General features: G+C 47.9%; 1 protein-coding gene across 1 annotated transcript in view; it reads left to right on the top strand.

Annotated features, from left to right (window-relative positions):
- The first annotated feature begins 3,259 nt into the window (after window positions 1-3,259).
- SHC2 (SHC adaptor protein 2) overlaps window positions 3,260-23,101 on the top strand; it is a 67,181-nt gene continuing 47,339 nt past the window's right edge. The window contains exon 1 of the mRNA XM_030218348.1: window positions 3,260-3,320. The gene's annotated coding sequence lies outside the window, so the exon portion shown is untranslated. The remainder of the gene's footprint in view (window positions 3,321-23,101) is intronic.

Here is a 23,101-nt window from a genome sequence, read left to right on the forward strand (position 1 = left end):
ATTTTCCTCCGTCCCAGCAGCCGCGTCATAAGTACATAAGTACATAAGTAGTGCCATACTGGGAAAGACCAAAGGTCCATCTAGCCCAGCATCCTGTCACCGACAGTGGCCAATCCAGGTCAAGGGCACCTGGCACGCTCCCCAAACGTAAAAACATTCCAGACAAGTTATACCTAAAATGCGGAATTTTTCCAAGTCCATTTAATAGCGGTCTATGGACTTGTCCTTTAGGAATCTATCTAACCCCTTTTTAAACTCCGTCAAGCTAACCGCCCGTACCACGTTCTCCGGCAACGAATTCCAGAGTCTAATTACACGTTGGGTGAAGAAAAAGTTTCTCCGATTCGTTTTAAATTTACCACACTGTAGCTTCAACTCATGCTCTCTAGTCCTAGTATTTTTGGATAGCGTGAACAGTCGCTTCACATCCACCCGATCCATTCCACTCATTATTTTATACACTTCTATCATATCTCCCCTCAGCCGTCTCTTCTCCAAGCTGAAAAGCCCTAGCCTTCTCAGCCTCTCTTCATAGGAAAGTCGTCCCATCCCCACTATCATTTTCGTCGCCCTTCGCTGTACCTTTTCCAATTCTACTATATCTTTTTTGAGATACGGAGACCAGTACTGAACACAATACTCCAGGTGCGGTCGCACCATGGAGCGATACAACGGCATTATAACATCCGCACACCTGGACTCCATACCCTTCCTAATAACACCCAACATTCTATTCGCTTTCCTAGCCGCAGCAGCACACTGAGCAGAAGGTTTCAGCATATCATCGACGACGACACCCAGATCCCTTTCTTGATCCGTAACTCCTAACGCGGAACCTTGCAAGACGTAGCTATAATTCGGGTTCCTCTTACCCACATGCATCACTTTGCACTTGTCAACATTGAACTTCATCTGCCACTTGCACGCCCATTCTCCCAGTCTCGCAAGGTCCTCCTGTAATCGTTCACATTCCTCCTGCGACTTGACGACCCTGAATAATTTTGTGTCATCGGCGAATTTAATTACCTCACTAGTTATTCCCATCTCTAGGTCATTTATAAATACATTAAAAAGCAACGGACCCAGCACAGACCCCTGCGGGACCCCACTAACTACCCTCCTCCACTGAGAATACTGGCCACGCAATCCTACTCTCTGCTTCCTATCTTTCAACCAGTTCTTAATCCATAATAATACCCTACCTCCGATTCCATGACTCTGCAATTTCTTCAGGAGTCTTTCGTGCGGCACTTTGTCAAACGCCTTCTGAAAATCCAGATATACAATATCAACCGGCTCCCCATTGTCCACATGTTTGCTTACCCCCTCAAAAAAAAAAAAATGCATTAGATTGGTGAGGCAAGACTTCCCTTCACTAAATCTGTGCTGACTTTGTCTCATCAGTCCATGTTTTTGTATATGCTCTGCAATTTTATTCTTAATAATAGCCTCCACCATCTTGCCCGGCACCGACGTCAGACTCACCGGTCTATAATTTCCCGGATCTCCTCTGGAACCCTTCTTAAAAATCGGAGTAACATTGGCTACCCTCCAGTCTTCCGGTACTACACTCATTTGAAAGCCCTGCCCGTCTCTAGCCTTCCCTCCCTTCGTGAGTTCGTTCCACAGAGTCCCGCCTTCTGATGTCATTTCCTCAAGGGCGGGACTCTGAGGGAACGAACTCACGAAGGGAGGGAAGCCTAGAGACAGGCAGGGCTTTGAAATGACACGGCCGCTGGGACGGAGGTAAATTAAACAAGACTTAAACCACGCAGGGTGGCAAGAATAAAAAGGGGGATGTTGGGGGGAGAAGAGGGCGGGCAGGTGGCCAAAAATGGGAGGGGGTTGGGGGCGAAGGAGAATTGCTGGACAGGGGCAGGGTGGGATAAGAGAGAAAGGAGATGCTGGGGGGGGGGCGCCAACATAGTCTGCAGGGGGGCGCCAGAGACCCTAGGACCGGCCCTGCCAGCACATACTTGAAGGCAGCCACCCTGGTGGTCTAGTGGATTCTTCAGTTCGGGGCAGGAGAGATCCCCAGTCTTTCCTGCCCGCTGCTGGCACTGATCCTCCCGCTGCCGCATGCTCTTTAAAAATGGCTGCCGAGACTTCCAGTGGCGGCCTCGCGAGACTTCCACTGAAGTCTTGAGGCTGCTGTTGTAAATCTTGGCAGCCATTTTAAAGAAGATGCTGCAGGACTCAGGAGGAGGGTCAGCCGCAGCAGCGGGCAGGAAAGACTGGGGATCTTTCCTGAACCAAAGAATCTGCTAGACTACCAGGGAGGTTTCAGGTATCTGCCGGGAGGGCACCCTGCAGCTCGGGGGAGTGGGGAGGAAGCCTGGAATAGGTGGGTGGGGTGGGGTGGGGTGGGGACCGTGGAGAGGATACTGTAAAAAAAAGCTATATTTTCAAACATATCGGCTTGTGTATACGGATGTATACAGAGGAAGTATAATAAGGGAATAACTTTTCATAGGTAAACTTTTCATAGGTAGAGTAGAAATTTGTTATAAATCATAATCAGTGTGTCATTTGGAGGGACTGGTTATAGGGACACCCTAGCACATGTTATATTCGTGCAGACATTTTTTTTCCTCCTGGTAAAGGGCCACTAAAACAGAAATCATGTTATGAGAATCAGGTGCTCAATATTCAGAGTTTCCATCTATTTATTTGCTTAATTATGGCATTTTATCCCACATTAAACATGAAATAGATTGGAACCTGGGAGCATTTAAAATCTTTTTTTATTTTCCTGGAGAGAGTAATGCATTGCCCTCCCCCCCCCCCCCAGGTATAGCCAGCCCTGCAATTTGAGGGTGTGTGTGTGTGTGCAGAGGTGGACTGGGGCCCCCAGTCCACCTCTGTGCCCCCCCCCCACCAAATTGCAGGGGGCTGGCTATATCCGGGGGAGACAGCATGTTGTTAAAAATTTACCAGCAAACCACTGACTGGTTGAGTATCAAAGATGCTTCCCTAAGACTCCTGCCACAGTGACAATGTAAAAGTTGCTGACCTGATAATGAGTTAATTTTTTATTCACCTGTCTCTGTTCATCCTGCTAGCCTTCCTTAGTATTGTACTGAAAGTCTACCCAACATATGAGCTGCCACTGGCTGGCCATGGAGTTTCCAATTCAAAGTGGAAGAAGGACGGACAAATGAGGTTTCTGAGAGCTGTGCTCAGACAGGAAGTGGTGACAGGGAGTTTGTCACAGAACATGCAGCCTGACAAAGAGACAGCACACAACACATTCTCTGGGCACTGGGGGAAGACACACAGAGGGACAGTTGGGAGAGAGACAGTGAGACACGCTGGAGCAGGTAGATATTTTGCTAGTTTCCGTGCATTGAAATGCCAGAAATAGATCCTAACATTGAGGGTGAAAAGGAAAAATAATTCTATATTCAATGAGTGAAATTCTTAGTTCAGATCCTGCTGTGAGAGAGTTGAAAGCAGGTGTAAGCTTTGTTTCTAGTCTTGTACTTAGTTCCTGGGTCCACTTCTCAGAGGCAGTGGGGTTGTAGCACAGTAAGACAACACACAGGTGTGGCTTGGAAAAGGGTATTTTATATAGGAATAGGCTTATTACAAATGCACAGCACTTAGAATAGAAATTTCTTACTGAGCTGCTTCTGGGTGTGTATGTAAGTGATTGTGTGTCTGTCCTTCCGTTGGTGGCTGAGGAGGTGTGTGTGTGTGGAATGGCTGTTGCTAATTATAGTGCTTTAAGGTATAAAAACATCACATAAACAATAAAGTTCAAGAAAAAGGTTTATTTCAACTGTCCTCCCTTGGTACATTATATACACTGTCTGTAGGTATGAATGTGGGTTGGTGTCCCTTTCCTGTTTGTGTGTCCAAATGTGATAATCTGAAAGTGAGTGTGTGTATATGTCCCCCTCCTGTCTCTGTTTGTCCCTCTTTGGGTTTATATACCTGAATTATCTCTTTTCCAGCACATTCCTGTGTCATAATCTGGTTTACTTGTTCTGATGCCTCCTGATTACCAAAGAGATGTGTGTTCCTTTGAAGGCCCAGTTCTCAAAGCCTGACTGACTGCCCTTGTAAACTAATCCATCAAGCCAACTAATCCCATCAGGTAGGGAGATGTCCTGTCTACTTATACTAACATCACCAGGGGTCCGGGGGGGGGGGGGGGGGGGGGGGGTCAGAGCTGCCTGCAGTATCTCCCAGAGGCCTAGTTAGGCTGACTTTCAGGTTAGGCCCTGAACAGCACAATGTCAGCACAAGTAGGCAGTGATATCCAGGAACTGTGGAAACTTTGTAAATTTTGAGAAATAAAATACACTATACTACAAGAGATCAATAAAACTGGTCTTTTATTAGAGCTACATAATATATCTTGTTAACAAGGAAGAAAGACTGGGAGAGAAATCTCTCTTCTTCCAAGTCCCCCCTGAAGTTTGGTAATCCAGATGCTCACATTTAAATCCTCAACCACATATAAGATAATTGATCCATCTACACAGAATTGCATAGCATCAGCAAGACATCTTTTTAGAATGCTGAACTTAATTGATTAATTTATTTGTTACATTTGTATCCCACATTTTCCCACCTATTTGTAGGTTCAATGTGGCTTACATAGTACTGGAGCTGCGTTTGCAGACTCCGGTGTAAACAAATACAAAGTGATGTTGTGGTAAGATAAAGTTCATGTGGCACAGCCACATTTGGGAATCGTACAACGGAAGAGTTGAGTCATGTCCTTTACGTACTTTAGTTTTGGTGCGTTGCAGAGATCATCATTTATGTTGGATTGGTAGGGTCCCAAAAAACAACAAGGCAAACGATCTGCAAAATCCAATATGGGAAAGAAAGCCAGCAGATCAATGTCACAACAAAAAGATTTTATTGAAGATACCGTGTATGAACAAATCGCCCAACACAGGCCGTGTTTTGCCCACCTAGGGCTGCGTCAGGGGCTAATTTGAAACCTTCGTAAAGGGGCAAATATGGTGCATAAAAGTCAAGAAAAAACCAGCTCAAACGGGAATCCTGAGGCCTCTAGCATAAATTTCCAGCTTCAATAATGGTGTGTCCATTTGTGTATGCTAGAGACCACAGGATTCCCGTTTGAGCTGGTTTTTTCTTGACTTTTATGCACCATATTTGCCCCTTTACGAAGGTTTCAAATTAGCCCCTGACGCAGCCCTAGGTGGGCAAAACACGGCCTGTGTCGGGCGATTTGTTCATACACGGTATCTTCAATAAAATCTTTTTGTTGTGACATTGATCTGTTGGATTGGTAGGGTATGCCTTTTTAAACAGGTAAGTTTTTAGTGATTTCCGGAAGTTTAGGTGGTCGTACGTGGTTTTCAAGGCTTTTGGTAATGCGTTCCACAGTTGTGTGCTTATCTAGGAGAAACTGGATGCGTAAGTAGATTTATATTTGAGTCCTTTGCAGCTTGGGTAGTGCAGATTTAGGTACGTTCGTGTTGATTTGGATGTGTTTCTATTTGGTAGGTCGATCAGGTCTGTCATGTACAGTGGTGGAAATAAGTATTTGATCCCTTGCTGATTTTGTAAGTTTGCCCACTGACAAAGACATGAGCAGCCCATAATTGAAGGGTAGGTTATTGGTAACAGTGAGAGATAGCACATCACAAATTAAATCCGGAAAATCACATTGTGGAAAGTATATGAATTTATTTGCATTCTGCAGAGGGAAATAAGTATTTGATCCCCCACCAACCAGTAAGAGATCTGGCCCCTACAGACCAGGTAGATGCTCCAAATCAACTCGTTACCTGCATGACAGACAGCTGTCGGCAATGGTCACCTGTATGAAAGACACCTGTCCACAGACTCAGTGAATCAGTCAGACTCTAACCTCTACAAAATGGCCAAGAGCAAGGAGCTGTCTAAGGATGTCAGGGACAAGATCATACACCTGCACAAGGCTGGAATGGGCTACAAAACCATCAGTAAGACGCTGGGCGAGAAGGAGACAACTGTTGGTGCCATAGTAAGAAAATGGAAGAAGTACAAAATGACTGTCAATCGACAAAGATCTGGGGCTCCACGCAAAATCTCACCTCGTGGGGTATCCTTGATCATGAGGAAGGTTAGAAATCAGCCTACAACTACAAGGGGGGAACTTGTCAATGATCTCAAGGCAGCTGGGACCACTGTCACCACGAAAACCATTGGTAACACATTACGACATAACGGATTGCAATCCTGCAGTGCCCGCAAGGTCCCCCTGCTCCGGAAGGCACATGTGACGGCCCGTCTGAAGTTTACCAGTGAACACCTGGATGATGCCGAGAGTGATTGGGAGAAGGTGCTGTGGTCAGATGAGACAAAAATTGAGCTCTTTGGCATGAACTCAACTCGCCGTGTTTGGAGGAAGAGAAATGCTGCCTATGACCCAAAGAACACCGTCCCCACTGTCAAGCATGGAGGTGGAAATGTTATGTTTTGGGGGTGTTTCTCTGCTAAGGGCACAGGACTACTTCACCGCATCAATGGGAGAATGGATGGGGCCATGTACCGTACAATTCTGAGTGACAACCTCCTTCCCTCCGCCAGGGCCTTAAAAATGGGTCATGGCTGGGTCTTCCAGCACGACAATGACCCAAAACATACAGCCAAGGCAACAAAGGAGTGGCTCAGGAAGAAGCACATTAGGGTCATGGAGTGGCCTAGCCAGTCACCAGACCTTAATCCCATTGAAAACTTATGGAGGGAGCTGAAGCTGCGAGTTGCCAAGCGACAGCCCAGAACTCTTAATGATTTAGAGATGATCTGCAAAGAGGAGTGGACCAAAATTCCTCCTGACATGTGTGCAAACATCATCAACTACAGAAGACGTCTGACCGCTGTGCTTGCCAACAAGGGTTTTGCCACCAAGTATTAGGTCTTGTTTGCCAGAGGGATTAAATACTTATTTCCCTCTGCAGAATGCAAATAAATTCATATACTTTCCACAATGTGATTTTCCGGATTTAATTTGTGATGTGCTATCTCTCACTGTTACCAATAACCTACCCTTCAATTATGGGCTGCTCATGTCTTTGTCAGTGGGCAAACTTACAAAATCAGCAAGGGATCAAATACTTATTTCCACCACTGTATCCTGGGGCTTCACCGTAGATAATTTTGTGAACCAGAGTTTAGATTTTGAAGGCAATGCGTTTTTTGATTGGGAGCCAGTGTAGTTTTTCACGGAGGGGTTTTGCACTTTCAAATCACGTTTTTCTGAAGATAAGCTTAGCTGCTGTGTTTTGAGCGGTCTGAAGTTTCTTTAAGGTTTGTTCTTTGCATCCCGCATAAATTCCATTGCAGTAGTCTACCCTCAGGAAGAATTGTTTTACGCGTTTGAGTTTCCACATTGAGTGGAACATTTTCTTTCTTGTGGATGTCACTTGGCTCTCTAGTGTTAAGTTGCGGTCCATTGTAACGCCGAGGATTTTCAGGCTGTCTGAGATAGGGAGGGTGTAATCTGGGGTGTTGATGATTGTTGGGTTGTCCACGCTGTAGTTGAAATGCATTTGCCCATGATTCCATGATGTTCAAGCTGTTCTTGATTTCATTGGTGATTTCTGTCAGTTTAGATTTGTAAGGAATGTATATTGTAACATCGTCTGCATAGATGAAGGGGTTAAGGCAGTGGTGTGCTGGAGCCGGCTCGCACCGGCTCGCAAGAGCCGGTTGTTACATTTTGTACCGACTTGCGAGCCGGTTGTTTCCCACTGTGAGCCGGCTCTCCTCCCTCCTGCCCGATTCGGTCCCTCACTTGACTTTTCTAATTCTTCGGCGGGGCAGGCAGTCTTGCCTGCCCGCTACCAGCGCTGACTCTCCCCTGCTGGTTTGCGCTTTAAAAATGGCTGCCGAGACTTCCAGAGACGGCCTCGCGAGACTTCTACTGAAGTCTCGGCGGCCATTTTGAAGCGCGAACCGGCAGGGGAGAGTCAGCGCTGGTAGCGGGCAGGCAAGACTGCCTGCCCCGCCAAAGAATTAGAAGAGTCAGGTCGGTGAGGGACGGATCTGGAGGGAGGGAGGAGAAGTCGCCGGTGAACAACGCGGGAGGGGTGGCAGGGGAGAGAAGGGAGTCCCTGGGCATGGGTGGATGGAGGACAGGGGAAAGAAGGGTCACTGCTGGGCATGGGTGAATGGAGGGCAGGGGAGAGGAGGGTCACTGCTGGGCATGGGTGGATGGAGGGCAGGGGAAAGAAGGGTCACTGCTGGGCATGGGTGGATGGAGGGCAGGGGAGAGGAGGGTCACTGCTGGGCATGGGTGGATGGAGGGCAGGGGAGAGGAGGGTCACTGCTGGGCATGGGTGGTTGGAGGGCAGGGGAGAGAAGAGTCACTGCTGGGCATGGGTGGATGGAGGGCAGGGGAGAGGAGGGTCACTGCTGGGCATGGGTGGATGGAGGGCAGGGGAAAGAAGGGTCACTGCTGGGCATGGGTGGATGGAGGGGAGGGGAGAGGAGGGTCACTGCTGGGCATGGGTGGATGGAGGGCAGGGGAGAGGAGGGTCACTGCTGGGCATGGGTGGATGGAGGACGGGAGAGAAGGGTCACTGCTGGGCATGGGTGGATGGAGGGCAGGGGAGAGGAGGGTCACTGCTGGGCATGGGTGGATGGAGGATAGGGAAAAGAAGGGTCACTGATGGGCATGGGTGGATGGAGGGTAGGGGAGAGGAGGGTCACTGCTGGGCATGGGTGGATGGAGGGCAGGGGAGAGGAGGGTCACTGCTGGGCATGGGTGGATGGAGGACAGGGGAGAGGAGGGTTACTGCTGGACATGGGTGCATGCAGGGCAGGGGAGTGGAGGGGAGAGAGAAGAAATGCTGGACATGGATGGAGGGGAGAGAAGAGTGAGGAAGGAGATGAGATGAGGGAAAAGGAAGAGAGGAGAAAAACTGCACATAGATGAAGAAAATAGGCAGAAGCTGAGGACCCGAAATGAAGAAGAAAGGAGAAATGGAAAGAAATAAATGGAAAGGAAGCCCTGGAAATGGAGTTAAGAGGACAGATAGCAGCAGAATCGGATACTGGGCCAGCCTAATCAGAAAAACAGTCACCAGACAACAAAGGTAAAAAAAAAATCATTTTATTTTCATTATAGTGTTTGGAGTATGTTCACTTTGAGAATCAGGTGCTCAACATTAAAAGTTTATATTTATTTACTTATTTATGGCATTTTATCCCACATTAAACATGAATTAGATTGGAACCTGGGGTCATTTAATTTTTTTTCCTGGATAATGCATTGCCACCCCCCCCCCCCCCAGGCTCTCTCCCCGGCTATAGTCAGCTCTGCAATTTGGGGGGGGACACAGGGGTGGACGGGGGGCGCAGAGGGGGATGGGGGGCACAGAGGGGGACCGGGGAGAGAGCCTGTTGTTAAAAATTTACCAGCACACCACTGGGTTAAGGCCTTGTTGGATAAGGACTTGGCTAGTGGGGTCATCATTAGATTGAAGAGAATCGGTGATAGTGGTGATCCTTGTGGTACTCCGCAGTCTGCTTTCCACGGTGATGATATGTTTGAGTTTGATTTTACTTGATATGCTCTTGTGGTTAGGAAACCCTTGATCCAGCTAAGTGTGTTTCCACCAATTCTGAACTTATCTAGTAATCTTATTAATATGTTATGGTTTACCATGTCGAATGCACTAGACATATCGAATTGGAGGAGGAGGAAGGTGTTTTTGCCTATTGCTGTTTCCTGTTTGAATTTGCTTAGGAGAGTGAGTAGTACTGTTTCTGTGCTGTGGAGGGGGCGAAAACCTGACTGTGATTCGTGTAATATTCAGAATCTGTTTATATAATCTGTAAATTGTTTGGCTACCATGCTTTCCATCAGTTTGATTGACAACGGGATGGATGCTACTGGACGGTAGTTAGTGATTTCATTGGTTTTTTTCTTGTTGACTTTTGGTATCGGGCAGTGGCGTAGCCAGAAGGCAATTTTTGGGTGGGCCAACAGGTTGGATGGGTGGGCACTAGAGTTGCCAACTTTTTTGAAAAAGAAAAAAACAGCAAACCTGATGCACCCATGCTCTGTCCCTACCCCACTCCCCATAACTTCAATGAGGGTTGCAGTGCAGGCTTCAGTGGCTGCAGGCCAATTGAGAGCTAAGGGAAGTACAATAGACTGCACTATTCAGCCCCACTGAGCCATGGTTCTCCAACACATATATGGTATTGAAGCCAAACACATTCTGCATCCAGAGAACCTCCTGGCCGTCCACCAACAATGGATACAGAGCACAGCAAGGACAATTCTCCATAAAACTCATCATATAAAGAAATTTTGCTTTCTAGTGTAATCTCAATTACAGACATATTATAAATTAACTTTAAAAAAATCTATAAAACAAAAGTCACTCAGAACCTAGAGCAAATCTACCATGCCAACACTAACTTCCAAAAACAAAGATCCTACCTATGAAAAAGAAGTGCCTTAAATATTATAGTAGGGCCCTAAAATACAAATACATTTATCAGGAAAGCTGAACAAGCCAAATTGCTACAGAATGCTACATGGAAACTTCATGCTAACAGAATACCTCAGTCACACACACAAGACACAAATGCCAAATACAGAATAAGTGACCACAAACTCTAGAAATATAAATTAAACGGAAACCCCAAGAAACTAGACCTTGCATGTAGTACAACACCAGAGAGACAAGAAAGAAAGGCACTTGCTCCTGTGCAAAATATAAAGATGGCACATGCCAGGGATGGTGTTAGGGGATGGAACTAGGGCAATTGTGCTTGGTTCCTTGGCCAGAGAAAGCCTGCATGCTGGAAGCTGAAGGAGCAGCCTGGTAATGGACTTTGGGGTCCTTTCCTAGATTTCTGTCCTGGACCCCAGCCATGTTTACCATCAACTTTGGCAAGATGTACATTCCAAATCCAACATATTATATTCACAACATTGAAAATAAAATATTTTTTATACCTTTTTGTTGTCTGGTCATTTTTTCTGAAATCATATTGGTCCCAGTCTCTGGTTTCTGCTTCCCTCTGTCTTCTCTTAACTCACTTGCCAGGGTCTCCTATTTGACATTTCTTCTTTCTTCATGTCCATCATCCATCTCCCATCTCTGTTTTCCTATATTTCCTTGTTCAGTATCTCCCCTGTGTTCATATCCCCTCATCCATCATCATTCCTCTATGCACCTATGCATCCCATGCCCAGCATATCCCTTCTGCATTCCTATTCTCTCCCTTGTCTGGTATCTCTCCCCCCCCCCCCCCCCCGTGTCCATATACCCCCCTCTCCAGTGTCCAGCATTTTATCTCTATTCAGGCATTACCCCTCTGTGCCCATGTGCCATCCCCATACAGCATCTCACATTTGTGTCCCTGTCCCCATGCTCCCACCTAATGCCCATCATCTCCCTTCTGTATCTGTATACTTCCCTAGGTCCCCTTTCTCCCTCCTCCACACCAATGTGTCCCTCTCCTCTCTGATCCCACCCCCCAACCAGCTTCTCTTCCTCTCTTTCCTTCCCCTTATGCATCTGGCTCTTTCTCCCTGCATCTCATCATCTGCATATCCAGCACCTCTCCTTCAGCCCCCCCCCCACACACACGTCCAGCATCTCTCCCTTTCATCCAGCCCCCCTACATGTTCAGCACCTCTTTCCCTTTCATCCAACTCCCATACATGTCCAGCACCTCTCCCCTTCACTTCAACCCTCTGCATATCCAGCACTTCTCTCCTTTCCCTCCACCCCCCTGCATATCCAGCACCTCTCCCCTTCCTTCCACCCCCCCCTATATATCCAAAACCTCTCCCTTCCCTCCAACCTCCCCTCTGCAAATCCAAAACCTCTCCCCTTCCCTCCAACCTCCCCTCTGCAAATCCCAAAACCTCTCTCCTTCCTTCCAAGCTCCCCTCTGCAAATCCCAAAACTTCTCTCCCTTCCTTCCAACCTCCCCTCTGCAAATCCAAAACCTCTTCCCTTCCCTCCAACCTCCCTTCTGCAAATTCCAAAACCTCTCCCCTTCCTTCCAACCTCCCTTCTGCAAATCCCAAAACCTCTCTCCCTTCCCTCCAACCTTCCCTCTGCAAATCCCAAAATCTCTCTCCCTTCCCTCCAACCCTCTGCCCCTTGCAAGTCCAGCACCCTTCTGTTCCCTCCCCTCCCTGCCTCCCCTTACTGGGCCAGCACGCAGCACCCCACTGACTTCCTCACCCTCTCCCACCCCTGCCGCAGCGCTTTATTTAATGTTGTTGATGCTGCTGTTACAGTTTCCCACCCCCGCGGCGGTGCTTTACACTTTACCTGACGGCAACGCTACAGATGCAGCGCTGACGTCCGACGTCCTGCTCCGGGGCCTTCCGCGTCCTGCCTCCATAACAGGAAGTTACATCAGCGTGGAAGGCCCGGAGCAGGACGTCGGACATCAGCGCTGCATCTGTAGCGTTGCTGTCAGGTAAAGTGCAAAGCGCCGCCGCGGGGGTGGGAAACTAACAGCAGCGCCGACAACATTAAATGAAGCGCTGCGGCAGGGGTGGGAGACGGTCACGGCAACTGGATCTGCTTCTGGGCGGGCCTGAGGCTAAACTGGGTGGGCCTGGGCCCATCCAGGCCCACCCGTAGCTACACCCCTGGTATCGGGGTGAGTAGGATATTACCATTTTCCTTAGGGAAGAGACCTTGCTGTAGCATGTAATTTAAGTGGGATGTGAGGTCTGCTATGAAGCGGTCTGGGGCAGATTTCATTAGGTAGTTGGGGCAGGTATCCAGTTTACAGTGGGTGTTGGAGAACCTGCAGATTGCCTGTGTAACTGTATCGACGGTAAGGAGGTCAAAGTTTAACCAGGTTCGGTCAGCCGGGTATTCTCTATTGGTTGGGTCCAGTTCATTAAGGAAGTTTTTGATGTCAGTGTTGTTCTGAGGTAGTGTGTTGCGTAGGTTTATAATTTTTTAATCTAAGCACATATGCTAAAAGTCTAAAGTTTAAGGGCACTGTACAATGGAAAAAGCCTATTACATAGTATTTCTCAATTACATTTATAGACTAACATTTATAACCTGTTCTCTTTAGTTAAACACAGAGTATGATTTACTTTTCCAAATACAGACATCTATCATTAATCCTGGTCAGTTTCAGACCTACTTTAACCTCTCTTATCTGAAGGCCTTTCTTTGTCAATATAGATAAAGAGGTCTGCAGTAAATAATGACTTCTATTGTTATATACTGGCCTTCTTTTCACAATATAAAAGTGGAATCTACTAAACTAGCATTTGTCAGTAACCAGTGTGTTTTTTCTAGCAAATAAGGTGCTGGTACTCAAATGCCAGGCCACCCTTCAGGGGTGGAGTGATCACTGAGAGACCCACCCCACAATAGCCAGGCCCCCTGCAACCAGTCGCAGAATCTATGACAAGGCAGAATTGGTGTGTAGAGCCTGAGCTCTTTCATTAAAACTTGGGGTCTCATGGGTCAATTTTAGCAGACAATGGAAAAGGTGCCGGTACTCAGTACCCCCTCAAAAAAAGCCCTGTCAGTAACTCACGTAAGACAATTTCTAACATTTTTTTCATGTTAACTCTAACTTTTCCAGTTCCACATTACCTTGGTACAGTGCTCTTCTGATAGATGAAGGCACTGCCACACCTAGGGGCTGATGCAGAAAGCCCACCATGAACCTAACTGCACAGTTACTGTTAAGTGTGCATGTACATTATTGGGTGCAGAATGCAGAGAGAGCTTGAACGTGTGAGTTAACTTGTGCAGAAGAGATGGCCATATGCTGTATTAAAATGTATAGTAATAAGCTTATTTAAGTATTCTGGCAATGCTATTCACTTTTGATGTACACACAGTGCAAGAATTTTTTTGCCAGGACCTGGGGGGGGGGGGGGAGGGGGGATTTGATATACTGCCTTTCTGTGGTTACAATCAAAGCAGTTTATATATTAAATATAGGTCCTTATTTTGTACCTGGGGCAATGGAGGGTTAAGTGACTTACCTAGAGTTACAAGGAGCTACAATGGGAATCAAACCTAGTTTCCTAGGTTCTCAGGCTGTTGCACTAACTATTAGGCTACTCCTCCACTCACATAGAAGGGTTTGCGGAAAGGATTTCATGCCAATTTTTGATATTTAACAAACAATTATATCTTGTTTTGCAAGCAGAAGGAAGCCCCTGCAAGTTTCAAAGGCAGATGAGAGGTAACACATGTGTGCCAGGGACATAGTCAAAAGTTCAATTTTGTGGGAGTCCAAAAGTGGACTGAGGGGCAGTGGCGTTCCGAGGGGCGCTGACACCTGGGGCGGATCGCTGATGCGCCCCGCCCCCCCGGGTGCAGCGCGACCCCCCCCAGAGAAGAGACACCCCCCCACCGTGGCGAAGGAACCCCCCCCGGGTGCACGCCGCTGGGCGGGGCTGCGCGCCGGTCAGCATCATTGGTTTCCATGCTCCCTCTGCCCCGGAACAGGTTACTTCCTGTTCCGGGGCAGAGGGAGCATGGCAACCAACAACGTTGATCGGCGCGCGGCACCCCCCCAGCGGCGTGCACCTGGGGCGGACCGCCCCCCCCCCCTTGGTACGCCACTGCTGAGGGGGCCAAGCATTTCCTCTCAGCTCTTCTCTCCCCCACCTCCAACTCCCCTTCCCACTCATACCCTTGCTGGCAGAGATGTTCAAATCCCACTAGCTCAGAATCTCTTTGGCTGCCAGGGCTTGGGCAACCCCACCAGCCCTCATCTACTGCTGCAATTTTGGAAGGGGTCTGAGTCCAAAATTGGGGGAGGCCAGGCCTCTAAGGCCTCCCAATGGCTACATCACAGGTGCATGTGTCCAGAAACAAAAAAAAAAAGCAAACATGAAAGAACACAATAGCCCCTGTTCTTCTGCACCTAAATATGAGCCTTGCAAAATATTCATATGCAAGCAGTTTTTGTGAGGCTCATATTTATGTGCAGAAGAGCCAGTGCTGATGTGTGCTGACACGTTTGTATTTTGTTTGGACATGCACAAAAGTAGCTGTACTTACTGCAAAACCTTTGTGCATCTCGAATATTGTGTTCAATTCTGGTCGCCGCATCTCAAAAAAGATATAGTGGAACTAGAAAAGGTGCAGAGAAGGGCGACGAAAATGATAAAGGGGATGGGACGACTTCCCTATGAGGAAAGGCTAAAGCAGATAGGGCTCTTCAGCTTGGAGAAAAGGTGGCTGAGGGGAGATATGACAGAGGTCTATAAAATAATGAGTGGAGTTGAACGGGGGTAGATGTGAAGCGTCTGTTCACGCTTTCCAAAAATACTAGGACTAGGGGGCATGCGATGAAGCTACAATATAGTAAATTTAAAACGAATCGGAGAAAGGTTTGGACGGCTTCCTAAAGGAAAAGTCCATAGACCATTATTAAATGGTCTTGGGAAAATCCACTATTTCTGGGATAAGCAGTATAAAATATTTTGTATTTTTGGGGGATCTTGCCGTGTATTTGTGACCTGGATTGGCCACTGTTGGAAACAGGATGCTGGGCCTGATGGACCTTTGGTCTTTCCCAGTATTGCAATACTTATGTACTTATATGTACTTATGTATCTGACATGCACCCTCCCCCCCCATTAGCCACAAGTTTTTGACACATAAAATTTGCATGCATTAGCTTTCTGCATGGCATGGTATTAAGCTTGCAGTAGAAGCCACATGCTCCGGCACCTGAGAGCCTTTCTGCATCAACCCCTGGTGGTTATATGGGACTAGTGCTAGATATACTGGGAGAATTCTGCGCAGCTGCACAGTTTGCTCAGACGTCTCCTCCTCTGCAGACTGCATAGAGTTCTGCCTTTACCGGAGCTGGAGGATGTAGTAACAGCGGTTAGCATATCTGGTTTAAAAAAGGTTTGGACAAGTTCCTGGAGGAAAAGTCCATAGTCTGCTATTGATACAGACATGGGGAAGCAACTGCTTGCTTGGGATTGGTAGCATGGAGTGTTGCCATGATTTAGGTTTCTGCCACAGCTGGAAACAGGATACTGGCCCAGTATGGCTATTCTTATGTAATTCTGTGCAGTCTGCTAAATATGCTCCATTTCCAGTTGGCCGTCTCCCTCCCTCTCTGCCTCCCTCACGCACCACTACAGAGTGGCAAGAGAGAGGAGCTTCATGGCTGCACATTGGGCTGCTTCTACCTTCTCTGCCCCCTTGGTCCCAATTGGTTCCTATAAGCTGTGTGTTGTAAGGAGGCTGACACGGCTCAAAGGAACAATCAGGCCCAGGATGGCAGAGGAGGAGGAGGCAGTCCAATGTGTGGTTATGCAGCTCTTCTCTCTTGCTGCACTGTAGTGGTGCGAGTGCAGGTAGGCAGAGAGACAGAGGGAGGGGATGCCTGGAAAAAAGGTGGATGGAGTGTGAGTGGTGAGAGGTTGGAAAAAGGTAGATGGAGTGTGGCTGGAAAAAAGTGGATGAGGTGTGTGTTTGTACCATGGGAAGGGGGTGGATGGCTGTAAGATGGTGTTGGAGTTGTGTGTGTGTCATGGGAGAGGGGTTGCTCAAGCAAGGTGGATGGGTTGTGTATGCCATGGAGGGGGGCTGAAGCAAAGTGAATGGGGTGGTGTATGCCATAAGGGTGGTGACTGAAACAAGGTGCATGGCAGTGGCATAGCCACAGGTGAGCCTGGGTAGGCCAGGGCCCACCCACTTTGGACTCAGGTCCACCCAAAATTGTGACACTCTTGCTGTGGCTGGTGGGGATCCCCAAACCTTGACAGCTGAATATTTTCTCTCCTTGGGCAGCCAGCGCTCTTCCAAATGTCAGCCAGCAGCACTTGCCTTGAGCTGGCGCTGAGACCGGCCCTTTTGCACATGCTCAGTTTTCACACATGCAAAAGCACTGAGCATGCACGGCCTGGACAGCAGCATCAGTATGAGGCAAGTGCTGCTGGCTGCCATTTGGAAATGTGCTGGCTGCCGTTTGGAAATGTGCTGGCTGCTTGAGGAGGAAATCTTCAGCTGGCAGGGTTTTGGGATCCCTCCAGTTTAAGTATTTAATATTTGGGGTTTGTGGGCAGGGAGGGGTGGAGAGAGGAGCAAGAGCAAACCGGAGGGGGGGGGGGGGTAGGGGTGGGGCAAATCCATGCCCACCCACCTTGGGCTCAGGCCCACCCAAAATTAGCCATCTGGCTACGCCCCTGGTGCATGGGGTTGTGTATGCAGGGGGAGTGGAAATAAAGTAAAGTGGATGGGGTTGTGTATGCCAAGGGGAGGGGGGAAGGCTGGAGCAAGGTCGATGGGATGGGTGTGCAATGGAAGGGGGGGGGGGCTGAAGCAAGGTAGATCATGTGTGTGTGTCATGGGGTAGAAGACTAAGAAAAGGTGGTTGGGGGATGTATGCACCTGGGTGGAGATGCCAACACTTATATTGGGGGAATTCTGCTGAATGCGAAGCCCATTCTATTCGCATGGGCTTCTTGGCAATCAGCATGCCACTAATCAGTAGTGCAGCTTTGTAAAAGGAGCCCAAAGTATGTAGAATTTCAAATATTATGCGCATAATTTTGAATTTTTTTAAATGCAGAATTCCATCAGGATATCCACAATGAATGTGCATGAAATAGATTTGTATGCAATGGAGGTAGTGCATGCAGATTTATCTCATGCAAATTCATTGTGGGTATCCTGAAAACCACTGGTGTAAGGGCTGTCAAAAATGACAGGAATGAAAAAAAATGTAGGTGCACACATTCACTCCCCATGCCGGCTGCCCACAAACCTTTCCAGAGCGGCTGAAAGTACACAAGCTGGTACGCAGCTAATAGAAGAACATGAACTGAATCAGTGTACAGACGTCTCTAGTGGGTGGGCGATTAGAAGAATGCTACATATATGAACAGAAAAACTCATGTGAAATGGCAGAAATTCAGTTTCTTTGCTTCCCACTAGAAAATCATTTTATTGTATTTCATCTTCAGTTTATTTATTTATTTCAATTTGTAAGTCACCTCAAGAGACCTTCCGTTAAGGTTATTGAAGTTTTTAAAAAACTTTTTTATATAAAGTACCAAAAGCAGACCCAGGAGAGAAAAATCAATCAGCTAATGTCCTGGAAAAGGCAGCACATATATGGGTTTTGGTGCAGGACTGACAAAGAGGGGCATTTTCGAAAGAAACGTCTAAGTTGTAATTTGGATGTCTTTGTAAAATGTCCAGATTCGGAGGCGGGAAAAAGGTCATTTTCAAAAAAAGATGGACGTCCATCTGGTTTCGATTACACCGATTTGGACGTCTCTGTGAGATGGGCGTCCAAGTGCCGATTTATGTCGCTTTTTGGACGTCCATATCTTTCAAAAATGAGCCTGAAAGTGACCTACACACAGAGGGAAAAACTTAGAGAGAAAAAATGAACTCCCTGAGGGAGCATGACATGAAATGGAGTAAGCTGACTGTGCATGATAAGTCCCTGAGGACAGCTGGATGGTGAGAAGCAATGAAGTACTCGGTACTCTGTCTTGATTCACAGAGATGGAAACCCTTCTAAAAATATATTTAGTCATTTCTGGGATTAAAACAGCTTCTGGCATCTGACTCCTTCAGACACTGTCAACAGCTTAAAAAAAATACACAATACAGCTGCCAGCAAAAAGAAATGATTAGAGAATAAAAATCCAACAGTCAAAGCTTGCAATTCTGCCACCTCCATTACATCAGTTTGTGCCATAACCCCTTCAGAGCATACCATTACATCCGTACTGCATGTTGCACATCACGTGAACATCTGAGTGATTCCATCAGCCTTTCATAGTAAAAAAAAAAACCAAGGCCAGAAAATCTGCCGGTGAATTTCAACCAGCCACACCAAAAAAAAAAAAAAAAAATCTCATACTTTTATCAGGCAAGCTCAACTCAACACAAATTACCTCAGTGAAGGGGGGTTTAGATATCCACTGCTGAGCCATCCACTACTGGCGAGCCTAGGATGGAACAGATTCTACCCTCCCACATTAACTTCCTCATCTTTCTGTTAAACTAGGACCACTTCCAAAGTTTGATGAGCCTGTTTTCTCTAGATGAGGATACAGTGCAAAGGCCAGGCCTGAACGGAGTGTCTTTGAGGATTCCTAGGCTCTCTTCCCCGTAGACTGGCCAGGCAGAATATATCAGGTGGGCTCTGAAAATGGAGCCTTCAAATGAGAACTGCAAGACTTGATAAGATAGTCCAGGGATGTAATTCTATTACTGTGATTTATTGATCATCACTGAGTGCTCTGGCAGGCTTCCCCAAGTGAACCAAATCAGAGGGGGGGAAGGGATGAGCAGGAAAACAGAGAAGAAAGGAAGGAGAGACAAAACCAAAGAAAGGGAGGGAAGGAAGGAGAGAGCATACAAAAATATACACGTCAGTTCTAGAAATAAGATAAAACCAAGAGCCAATGATTTCTACACTTCCTACAATCTAGAAAACACAATCTGTCTAGTACAAACGACAATGTGAGTAAATTAGTCTTGATTATTTTACGTTCATCTACCTTTATAAATAAGAACATGATAGTTTGTAAATGCAAAATGAGAGTAATAGAAGACTAAGCTATACACAGTGTCAGTGGTAGACTGAGTGATACCTTTTGAAGAGGCAAAAAAAAAGGGGGGCTGGAGGGAGCCCAAGAAAGAGAGAGAGGGAGAAAGGGTTAATACTTAAAGCCTGTTACAACATCCTAGATCAGTTGTCTTCACAAATTTTTAAGTCAGGGCCACTTTGGATCCAAAGGAGCTGAAGGAGAGCAACCAAATACCTTCCCATGTGAGGCCACAGCACTGCTGATCAGTGCGTGTCAATGATATCCACCTCGCTGGCCTGCCTTCAGACTTTTTATTGGGTGTATCCTTGAGGAGATGGGAATTTCCAAATACATTCTCTTCAACAATTGAGAAATGCCTTGTCCTTCATGCATGCAGCTTTTCCTCCCATCCTCTTTCCCCTTTCTGTCATGATCTTGGGTATAGAGGCAGAGAGTAGCAGGAAAAAAGTCAGAATGATGATGAAGGCCACCTCTCAGGTCTATCCAGGGGCTGCCATTGGCTCTCAGGCCTTGCATTGACGAGCACTGGCCTAGATCATGAATTCAGGCAGACTGGTAAGGAAATTCTTACTCAGAGTGGTAAAATTATGGACCAGTTCATTAGTAAATTAAGGAATATTTAGAGATTGAAAGATCTTTGGACAGATCAAGTGTTAATGTAGCAGTCCTGACCTGCTTGTCATCTAAGAGGAGGGGAGAGGTCAGGGAGGAATGATTTGTACTGTTCCAGATGTACAGCACAGATGCCAAATCTTACTCATTAGAAGTGTGTCACACTCATTTGAAGGTTTTCTCACTCTCTTAGAGCCAGGGCTGCTGAGGGGGGGGGGGGTGCAAAATTCCTTAGACCGATGATTGCATTAACGTGATATTGCGTTAATGCAATCATCCAGGTCCCGACTCCTGGCACACAGGAGCAGGAGAGGACAGACAGAGTGAGCAGCAGTCAGAGACAGAAAAGTAAGGGGGCAGCAGACTGAGTGTGTGTGTGTGGGGGGGGGGGGGGGGGGACACAGCGGTCCAGTTCTGCCCCAGTCGACTGTGTCTCTTGGCAGCCCTTCTTTCAGCCCCTTCTCTTACTCAACAGAGCACCAGGGTTAGTACATTGACCTTGATTGTTGTTTTCATGAAAGACAAGCCTCTGAGAAGAAACGTCAAGTGACCCAGCCAGTAGGAAGAAATCTATGTTTGATCTATTCTTACTGAACACTGCCTTGAGAGAATTCCTTCAGAAAGGTGGTAAATGAATCCTTATAAATAATAAATAAATAAATATATATTTCTATGTACTGCCTCTCCCTGCCCCATCCCTTTTCCTTGTACCTTCAAGTCAGGGGCATATCTTCTATGGGGCCATGGGGGCCAGGGCTCCCATAGATTTGGCCCTGGACCCCCCTACCGACGACCCTCGCAACCCCCCCTCCCACCGCCAACCTGCTGTCAACATCCTTTGCTGGCGGGGGACCCCAACCCCCGCCAGCCGAAGTCGTCTTCCTTCGTTCGTTTGGGTTTCTTTCTTCTTTCTGAGTCTGACTGATGTCCACGTCAGAGTCAGACTCAGAAAGAAGAAACCCAAACGAACGAAGGAAGATGACCTCAGCTGGCGGGGGTTGGGGTCCCCCGCCAGCAAAGGTAGGCGACAGTGGGCGGGGGTCGAGAGGGTCGTCGGGCGGTCGAGAGGGTCATCGGGTGGGTGGTGGGCCACAGTTGTTGGAGGTGGTTCTGGCGGCGCCGGGGGGGGGGGGGGGGGGGTCACATGGTGGGGCTAAAATGTGCCCCCTCACCTCGGCTCTGGACCCCCCTACCAGCGAAGTCTAGATACGCCCCTGCTTCAAGTACACGTGTTCTGAAACTTAGGAGGCAGTGAGGGCTCCCACGCTACTCCCGTGCTAATCAGGTAGCATGTAGCAATGTGCCTGCACTACCCAATTAGCGCAGGCATGCCTACTGTCTGCCCCCCAGACAAAAATTTTATAATATTTTTTACCATGGAAGTAGCATGCTCCAGGGGCGTATCTGTGTGGGGCCACGGGGCAATTGGCCCTGGACCCCCCCTACCACCAATGCCTTCGACCCCCCCTCCCGCCGCCAACCCTCCCCCGCAACCGCTGGTACCTTTGCTGGCGCCGCCAGCCAAACAAGTCCTGTTCTCCGGCACGAATCTGCAAGGGCAGGCTTCACTTCTGTGAATCTGACGTCCTGCACATACAACGTGCAGGATGTCAGACTCACAGAAACAGAAGCTTGCCCTTGCAGATCAGCAACACACGGCCGCACACTTCTGTTTCTGTGACAACGTGATGTCCACAGGGTCCTTCCCGCCGAAGTCTGGCCTGATCTAGTCCGGTCCAGGTCAGCAGCTGTCCGACTCCACAATTCTTCCCGCTGCCGCCCTGTTGCTCACCGCCTCGTCATGCCTCACTGCCGCCCTGGCTGGCTGCTCACCTTGACCCGCCTCGTGCCTCACAACTTCGGTTTCGCGAACTTCTCACCAACCAGTTGCCACTCACCTGAGGAGGAGGACTGGAGCACTGAAGAGCCCACCACTGAACAGAGCCACCATCCGCTGCCTAGCCTGCCTATCACTGCAGCAGCAGCAGCTCCAGTAGTCCTCCAGGCTCCACACTGCCCTGCCTGCTGTCCACTCCAGAGTCCAGACTGAGAGTCCAGACTCTGCAGGTAAAAAAAACAAACCCCAAAACAAAACAAAAAACTTTGGGGACACTGGTGAAGTGATGCTGGTGTTGTGTGGGTTGTGGAACTGTGGGAACTGCAGAGTTAACTCGATGCAGGGTGATGTGGGGTTAGTGCCCCCCCATTTTAACTCTGGCCCCCTCAAAATGTCAGGTCTAGATACGCCCCTGGTGTGCACTGATAGCCAAACTATCATGGGATGCATCATCATGTCCCATGGTAGTGCTCTTTCACCGTGCAGTAGGCCCACGTTAGGCCTACCGCACCTTAGTAAAAGGGCCCCTTAATCTTTCTCAATTTATCCCCTGAAAAATCTCAGGGGTCACTATTCAGCCAGTGGTGCTCAGGGCCACCGGGATTATTCCCAGATATTTAATGCCAGGCCCTGTCCAGGCTTCAGCATTGAATATCTGTTTTTTTGCGGAAACAGCTAATGCATAGCCAGTTAAGACCGATATTCAGCAGTTAACCAGCTAAGAGTTATCGCATAAAGATAGGACTGACTTTTATGTGGTCCCATTTATGCATTAAACCTTTTTGGTTAAGTTAACCGACCAAGTGCCAACTCAGTCCCTGGAACACCCCCAAAATATCTGGGTTTCCCTTAGGCACTAACCACTAATTTTCAGAAGTGATGACCAGTTAAGAGCTGCTGAAAATTAGCAGATAGCCCCTGCACAGGTGATTTAACTGGCTAGGAGCTGTTTCTGGCCGGTTACATCACTTTGACTCAGTGGCGTAGCCACAGGTGGGCCTGGGTGGGCCGGGGCCCACACACTTAGGGCTCAGGCCCATCCAACAGTAGCACATGGTAATGAAAATGCTGCTGTCCACAATACTGGCACCTTTGCATGCTCAGTTTTCAGCACATGCCTG

Source organism: Microcaecilia unicolor, chromosome 11 (assembly GCF_901765095.1).
Source record: "Microcaecilia unicolor chromosome 11, aMicUni1.1, whole genome shotgun sequence".
In the NCBI taxonomy this organism is placed as follows: domain Eukaryota; kingdom Metazoa; phylum Chordata; class Amphibia; order Gymnophiona; family Siphonopidae; genus Microcaecilia; species Microcaecilia unicolor.